This window comes from Geospiza fortis, unplaced genomic scaffold (assembly GCF_000277835.1).
Source record: "Geospiza fortis unplaced genomic scaffold, GeoFor_1.0 scaffold131, whole genome shotgun sequence".
Taxonomy (NCBI): domain Eukaryota; kingdom Metazoa; phylum Chordata; class Aves; order Passeriformes; family Thraupidae; genus Geospiza; species Geospiza fortis.
The window spans coordinates 584,191-593,155 of NW_005054391.1; the positions used below are offsets into that span (position 1 = coordinate 584,191).

General features: G+C 36.3%; 1 long non-coding RNA gene across 1 annotated transcript; it reads left to right on the forward strand.

The window, feature by feature from the left end:
• Positions 1 to 143: 143 nt before the first annotated feature.
• LOC115948406 lies at positions 144 to 6,568 on the forward strand. The gene is made up of 2 exons (XR_004082228.1): positions 144 to 254; positions 2,160 to 6,568. It is a non-coding gene; the product is annotated as an uncharacterized LOC115948406 (long non-coding RNA).
• The last annotated feature ends 2,397 nt before the right edge of the window (positions 6,569 to 8,965 follow it).

Below are 8,965 nucleotides of genomic sequence, written 5' to 3' on the forward strand. Positions count from 1 at the left end.
CGGGGAGGGGAACTCCCTTTTGGAGATTTCCCCTAATTTTGTCCTGAACCAGGACACATCCTTATGCGGCAAGAGTTGTCAAAAGCAAGGGAATTCATTTAACTTCTTGACTCAGGAATGACTAACAACTTCACTGCCTAAAAGTTGAGAATTGGGAAAAAAACCCTGTATATTGTGCTCAAATAGATTTATTTTTCCCTAGCAGATGCATCTGACACTCCCTCCTTGTGCAAGTAAGCCAAGCCAGATGAAAAGTAAGGGAAGAACACTGTGTAACATTGTTCTTGATGAACCCTAAAAGAATCAACAAAAATATTGGTGTAGTTGGAAAGTCTGGCCATGCTGATTAACCCGAAAGGAGCAGGCACTCCACTCATACGCTTTTCAATCTTCATTACACAGATTAAATAATAGCGCTGAAGTTTGACTGCAAAACAGAGGATGAAAAGAGAAAATTCACTTTGTTTTAATGACATTGCTGAATGCTTATCTGGCTGCTCTGTCACCATACCTTGTTTAGTCTAACATGAAACTACTCTTCTTGCCTGTGAATAAAAACTCCTACTCAAGCATCTGACACAGATATAATCTAAAAATAATATTCACTATCAGATATAAAACTCAGAGAGAAAAGGTATAGTGAAATGGAGAAGGAATTAACATCACAAAAACTCACATATGAGCAGCATTCAAATATCTTCCCACATACTAAAGCAAATTTTGGCTTGGTTAAGTCTACAGGAAGCTGCAATCCTTAAAAAACAATATTCAAAATGAGCTGGTCCTTGAGAAGGCCCCACATTCTGGCTGTGTTTGTGGACTGCAGTTCTGATGAGCAACAAGACCTTAGCCCATGCAAAGATTTACACAGAGAACTGTAAAAAATGGCAAAATAAGATGAAGACCTTAAATAAAAGTGCCTACTGAGGCTAGTGTTTCTGTCTTGGAAGCTTTGCCTTCTTTTGAGTAAGATATGAAAGAGATTTGCTTCTTTCAAAATTTATTTTCAGGCTTGCTAACTGCAGACTCTTAAAAAAACAACAAGATATGGAACCAAAGCCTTCAAACCATACAAAAAATATGTTCATTTACTTTGTTTTAATGCCATGCATGGCAAATATGGAAAACCTGTGTTTCAATAGAATAATTTTAAAGTGAGTAAATTTATCTTCTATCTGAGTAGAGCAGATTCACAGTAGACATTTTTTGTCTCTTTTTGTCCACCTACTTTAGGGTTTTGTTGGTTTGTCATTTATGATGAGCTGTAAATCCCAGAATCCCCATCTTTTATATTTTTAAAAGAATACATATGACAGAAGCAACACAGCTTATAATAAATTCACAATTATTCCTAGCTATTTACATGCTTCTTGTACGAGAGAACATATATTTTGCTTTGGGAAAATTTTTTGTTTTGTTCATGTGACAGAGAGGGCATGATATTAGAAATATTGCATTAAAAATCCACAGCAGGGGAGCTATAGCCATCATTAATTCAAAACACGCTGTCTTCTGTTCTGCTCATCGCAGAGGTAGTAGCAGTTCTGTAAATCAGAGCCATTCACATCCTCGAGAGTCCTGGATTCACATAGTTTGGGGGAGAGGAGCTACATATCCAAACTGACCCTGAGAAAGTTCTCCCATAAATATGTCTGTAGGAACACCCTAAATAACTAAAATTTCTTGGGAAACTCTTTGGTCCCCAGTACTCTGTCAAAGTCAAAATGTTCAGGCAGATCTTAAACCATGAAGCAATCACATCTGCTAAAAAATGTATCCTCTTCTTTAATATGCATCATTTACATGCTTATTGAGAAAATTATATTAGTCTGGAATGACACTATGTGCAAGAATGATGATTCATGCTTAAAAATCCCAAACAAATCCAACTATTTATCCAAACATCATTATACATATACATAGGTACACCAATAATCACTTTCCCAGGGAAAACTTCCCTCCAGGTTTAGGCTTGCATCAATAGGGCTTCCCTCAACTTTCAACAGTTTTGTCTTCAGTAGCCACGTGAGACATAAATCGCATATATATAACAACCATTTGATGATAAGGGCATTGTTTGAATTCTTTCACTTATTTAATTTGAATTATTAATGTTAATTGTATCTAATTGCACTTGGTTATTCTCTCTTTAATTACAGGTAGCAGGATTCCAGATCATTTTCCTGATCACCACTGCAGCCCCTGGCATGTCCTACAAACCACAGTGGAGTGTGCAGAAAGCTTTTCACACCAGTGCTGTTAGCAGAAAGCTGCAAATCTCCACCCACTGATATTTCCTGACAGAACCCACAGCTTCAGTCCTAAACTAAGAAGGGTCAATTGCTGGAATAATCTCTCAGTTCAGAGATTAAAGCCCTGACAACGTAATTCCATTGCTATACAACTTCCACATGGGGAAGGAAAGAGCCTTTTGGCAGAGACCAAGCACTTTCCAGAGTAAAAATGTCATTGTTTACTCCTTGCCTTTCAACTCCAGGCAGAGTTACCAAGCCTGCTATGCTTGGACAATTGCCTGGTGGTTTGATCAGCCTGAGGCAAGCAGGAGGTGCTTGAAAGCTCATCCAGATCCATTTGTGATACCACAGTTTATTTTCTATGCAAAGAACAATTGACAGTTACTTCAGTTGATTTTTTGAGGTTTTTATATTTAGATAATCTTTTGCACTGTTTTCCTTCAGCAGTGCAACTAGACGAGAAAATATGAAAGTTGGTCTTTCTGCTGTGGCAAAGACTCAGATGCACAATATTTGGCCTAGCTATAGTTCCAAAATATCCTAATGTGGACATAGCTTTTACTGGCAAAAGAATACTAGTTAATGTCACCATTTGCTGAATTAGGCCGAGCAGTTTTTCAATTATTTATACTTTTTCCATTTCTACAAGGTTTCAGCTGTCCAACAATTTTCCTAACCCAAGTGTCCTTTAAATAAATATGCTCCTCAGCAACAAAAAACAAATCCCAAGTCAGGCCCAGATCCAGGGTAAAATTTACACCATCTAAAGTCACTTCCTAAAGAGATGGCTGGACAGAGGGAGTACTTATTTAACAGAGTATTCCTCTATCTCCATTTCTGTTTCCAAGCTTTGTGTTAGAATTCTTTTATTTGGGCAGGCATACAGTAATCATTTTCTGCCATAAAATAAGTATTTCCACATCAGAAACATTTCACTTGTCTCTCCTGAAACCTTCTCATTTCACTCCTGAATATTTTACATGGATGTGCATTGCCAAATTGCAAACCCAACAAGATGCTTCCCCATCCTCTTCAATTATATTTTTCGAGATAAAACACAGGTGCAAAGATGATGATAAGTTTTTGACTTTAGATAAAATGTTAGGGAGTGCTGACAACATCCTGAATCCATGTAAATTGTTTGCACTTTTTTCTGACTTGGCACTGCCTAGAATTTGGATAGGTACATTAAAGAAAAAACACGTAACCAAGAAAACAAAGGAGTTTCATTTAAGGGTGTCCCTTTCTTGGCAGAGGCCCAAAGAAAATGAGGATGATCAGGATTTGAGATGGTCTCTGCAATGTAGAAAAGACTCTCTAAACCACTAGATCATTCCACTCACATCTTCTGGGTATTCGCTTCATTTATATACTTCTAAGCTGGTAAATCTTCCAGCCACAGAGTAATGAAGAAGAACTAGTGTAATCTTGAGACAATGAAACATTCATTAAAAATGTCATATGTCAGATCTGAATATTGATATGAATAATTAATCTATTTATTAGGATAAGAGGAGAATACAGGCAAAATATGAAATAGGCGTCCTTCAGCATCTAGAACATTCAGGCTATTGCAAGAAGAAACTGCAATTTTAGGAACCAAAGGAGTAAAATGAAATTGTACCACAATTTACTGATAGTGGAAGAATAGGCTTGTGAATGAAAAGCTCTGCTGTTCAAAGAGCTGCTGAAACTGTCTTGAAGTGAGTCAGTTTGACATTACTAAACCAGACAAAGTTAACCACATCAGTGGCAGAAGTAGCCAGCTACTGAAAGTGTAGTAGAAGGCCTGTAATGACAACATAGAATTTATATTCCTAAACACACTGTCCTCCTCAAATGTGTTTGTGAATACCCTCTTCCTATACTTCTATTGTGCAAAACAGTGTGGTGGTGATGAAGAAACTACAAACTCCAAATTATTTACTTATTAAAGCCATAACATCATTTCCTTGCTATTATGCCCTGACCATATGAAGTATTAAGTTTTTGAACAGTCTGCAAACATGCACTGAAAAATTTATTTCATAAAAAACATCAGAAAGGTGATCTAAATGATACCTGTCTAGGAGAGCAAGATGACATATCACCTAACACAATGGTGAGTTGCACACAATATCAAAATCTTGGTACTAACTTGGGCTTCTTTGCATCTCCAGATCTCAGTACAGTGAGCCAGCCCTTCTAAAATAAATTGGAACATATTTTGGGAAATGCTGTTATAAATGAATACTCCAATTTAATAGTAAGGAAATCTATTAAATAATCAAAGTATAAACTTGGAAAAAGCCACAAGCAATTCAACTCTGAGCCAGGTGGTCAGAGTTGGGGAAACCCAGGATCTGGCCTCTGTCACAGCAAAGTCCCCATAGGTCTCCAAATGTCATTTCTAAGGGGTTCATTTTATATGGGCTTTTGGGCTCTGGAAGGGGCCCTTCTTTAGCATATTTTAGCTTATTATTGTAAGTTTTTCTTTCTTGCTGCTCAATTTCTTGGAACTGATGAATAATTGCTGAAATCCTGTCAGGTGAAAATCATCTGGGATAAACTTCTGGCGTTGAATATTATCATATGGATGATGCCCATCAAATGCCTCCTGCTGGGGTCTTGTCAGATGAAAAAATCCCTTGAAATATAAATCTCTGGAGATTGTCCGCCTGGTGTTTGAATATCCATCCTTATCACTTAGCCTATTACTGCTTGTTGTCCAACACTGGCTTTAGTACACAAAATGCTGTGGTTTTTAATTTCCTTTAGCACTAATTATTTTATAACATATATTACAATGCCATTCACAATTTTTCCTTAAATCAGGTCACACAAACCAAGTGGCAAATAAGATCCCAATCATCTCTCCTGGCCAAGCCCTGCACTGGCTCTCCAGTCCTTACTCATCAGCCAGCACCCCCTTGGTTCACAGCTGGGAGAAGGTGCAATTTAATAAAAAGCTATTACTTACTACCCATGGAAAACCCACAAATTCCCAGAGGCATGTGCAATGTGTGCCTCACAACCCCCACCCCTGAGTACACTGCGTTCAAAGGCTCACAGCTTCCTCAAGCACCACTTCCCCTCAGAGCATGCCAAAACAATAATCCCAGAAAAGCCAACACCCACATGAACTTTTAAACTGTCTTTTTAAAAAGAGCACATTCATTACTAAGGTTTTTGACTTGCCTATTTGTAATGACTGAAAAAATACTGAATTAAACCAGAATGAAAGAAACATGACAAACAGGAATTAAGTTAACTTGATTACAAATTTAAATACACACAGTAAAACTGAACACCATAAATACCAAATGGAAAGATTTAATACATTGAAATATACTTTTATCTACTTAGAGATTATTATCTGTAAAAGTGTCCTTCAAACTTTTGTCCTTCAAACCTGTGTTCCTCAAAATACAAGTATAAGTTTAAGAAAAAAGAGATAAACTGTAATGCAACAAAATATGCTGTTGACCTAGCTACACAAATCAGCAAAAAAAAAAAGACAGTTGAATGAATAAAAATCATTAAGAAATGGGCAACAGAGAATATCACTGTACCTAAACCCTGTATAAAGCACAGAAGGTACAAGTGATGCAGCTGTCTCTGCCCCATGCCCAAACTCAATAAAAAGGAGACGACACAACTTGAAAAGATAAAGGAAAAAAACAACAGTGGGCAAAGTTCAGAAGTAGATAGTGCATGAAGAAGAAATTTATTTCAAAATAAATGAGTAAATAAGGCAACCAAAAAAAAACCCACCCAAAACTTTTCAACAGGGGAAACAGCAGTTGGAGGCTCCTGCACTAAAAATGTGTGAATCAGAAGTGGGACCTTAAAGGTGAATGGGAAGCAATTGTTTCCTTTCTCCCTAATCATGAGGCCAGAAAGCATTGAACTAAACTTTCAAGGGCAGAAATGAAATATGCCACATGTTTCTTTTTTATTCTCCTAAAATACTTTAAAAAATAGTATGGGATTCAAAACAGTATGTATATAATGATTTCTCTCTGCTACTTTCTCCCAGGATTTTTACAGAATCTTAATACTGCTGCAGCATAAAGGACATTTACAGACAACAATGTAAGCAAAATATATGCTCAAAACAGTTTCATTTTCTTAGAAAATCAGACCAAATATAGTATATTGGTCCTCAGACAGTTCTGGTAAACCAAATGCTTCAAAATAGTTTTATTCCATGTGCTGTTCTTCCATGTTTCATCTGGTTCAAATTCAAGTGTACTGTGGATGATAATAGTCTTACATGTACTAATATATTATCATTATATATTCATATACTAAATAAAAAGGTCTACAGTGTGTGTGGGGGAAGATGAGTAGATTGGAGGAAATCTCGTTTTACACAAATCTCATAGCTGTTCTATGTTCACGCTTTTAACAGATTCTAAATAATTTCCCAGGGTAAGAATGATTAAGATAAAAAATACAGACAAGACACAGAAAAAAGTACAATTGTAAGACGCAAATCTGTGAGTTTAGGGAATGTGAACAAAATCAGGAGGATTGTTTTCATACTCTGAAAAACTACACAAAGTGGATTTTTACTTTCATCTTTTGGGGGTGGGTAGTGGGATCCAATCCAAAGAAAGCTATAAGGAAAGTCTTAGAGTGTGTCACATACCTAAACTAGCAAAAAATAAACCTGACCATTTTAAGAAATAGTAATACTGGTAATTTCAGCACAATTTTTCATTGTGCTAAAAAACCCAACAGCTATTTATGGAATGTAAATATCCATGGGTTTGAACGATTTTTTGTTTCAGTTAATTAATTCATATATGTCATCCTTTTCCAAAAGTAATCTCAGTTTTGAAAAATGCACATTCTTTATAGAAAAAACAAATTATCTAATATTCCTGGAAAAGCCTAGATAAAAGGTAAGAGCACTTCACATCCAAGAAGGGATAGTAGAAAGTAGCTTTAATAAATGCAGTACTTTCTATGGAAGATTCACAGAAAAGCAGTGACAGAAGCTGAAATAAAATGCAGAGCCTACAGTTGCCTACTGTTACCTACACATGAAATGCTTTAGGGGAGGGAAACACCAATGGAGCCAATTCTTTGATGCCAAAGTGAAAAAGCATAACCAGAGTAACAAATTGTACCAGTTAAGAAAGATCACACTTCACATGGTATTGCTTATGGTACAACATGCTTGTCATAAATGGCAGAAAATTTCCAGAACGCACCACAGTTTATTATTGATATAGAAAACATTACTTGGGGCTAGTTACAAGAACACTTGCCAAAAGTGAATCCCAAATGGAAGTAATTTTGAATTAGCCTGAGATTATGAGATCATCAAAAAGATCTCACTTTATAATTGCATTTAACTCATTCATGAATCATGAAGTTAGCATTGCAAAACTACTCATCTATGCAGCAATCGGATAAATAGAAGGGGAATAAAAACTCAAGGATGCATACCACCATCTTAGACACTAACTTCTGAACCTAACTTTATATAAATATCCTCTTGATTGTAGAAAGGAAATCTGATTCTGAGGAATACATAGTCAACTACTACAGAGCTACTAACAACTGGGTATCACATGCACAAAGTTAGTTGATCAAACTACCCAGGACAAGTCAATTCTATATGGAAATTACTGTGAAATATCATATACCATTTATCCTTTACATTTTGAATTTTCTTCCATCTTATGACCATTCTCTCTAAGCATCATAAATGTCAAGATGACTGATATTTGTAATTTCCTGACACATACTCATTTGAAACATTTGCATTTCTACATCCCCTTTAGACTAAATCAGCCCTGTGAAGGGCCATGGCAGCAGTAGCTGGTATTGTTTACTGTGGAATCCAGGCTTTCCAGAGTAACTGGAAGAAGCTACACAAGAAAAAACAATTTTTAGATTACTGGCAAAGTTCTCCACTCTGTGTTTAAGTTCTAGCAGTGAATTTCTGAGAGGCAACATACTATATCATGACAAAGGGAATAGTAGACATCTACCCCTGGGAGGCTGTAAGCAAGGAGATACCTCCAGAACAGTGGTGATCCACCAAAGAGGGATATTTTTGTACATCCCATCTTCCCAGTAAGTAATCCTAATAACCCCAAGGCCTTATTGTTTCTAATGTAAATGCAGTCAATACGCATAGCAAAAGGTAACCTGCAGCTCCTGATTCTTTCTTAACAACTGGAAAAGAGGTGCTGGGCTCAGAGATGACTGGGGACAAGAAACCAGTGCAAGCTATTTAACTCTGAGAGACATCTATTTTATTGAGACACCATCTACTGAGAGGTCTAGAGATTGTTTCAATCTCACACCAGGGACAAAGACACTAATGAAAAGCTCTTAGGGGACACCAAAGTTGTAAAACACAGTAAGCTATGTCACAAAGAATGAAAATAGCTGTGGTTTACATTCACAACATTTTCAAAGGATATGAATTATTGAAGACCTAGAGAATAAAAGTAAACCAAAAAATATATAACACTCAAATTGCAAAATGTATTTACTAGTACTACAAATAGCCATTGCCTTTTTTATACCTACAGATGTATCAAAATATAATCAATCTAAGCAGGTGAATCAATACCAAGTTTCATTTCAGAAGACTTAAGCTAAGTACAAAAAACATATAATACAAAGCCCTGTCATTAACAAAAAGTGTTTATAGACATAACATATGGCTGTACTACAGTGGACAGCACTGTCCAAAAAAATCAAAG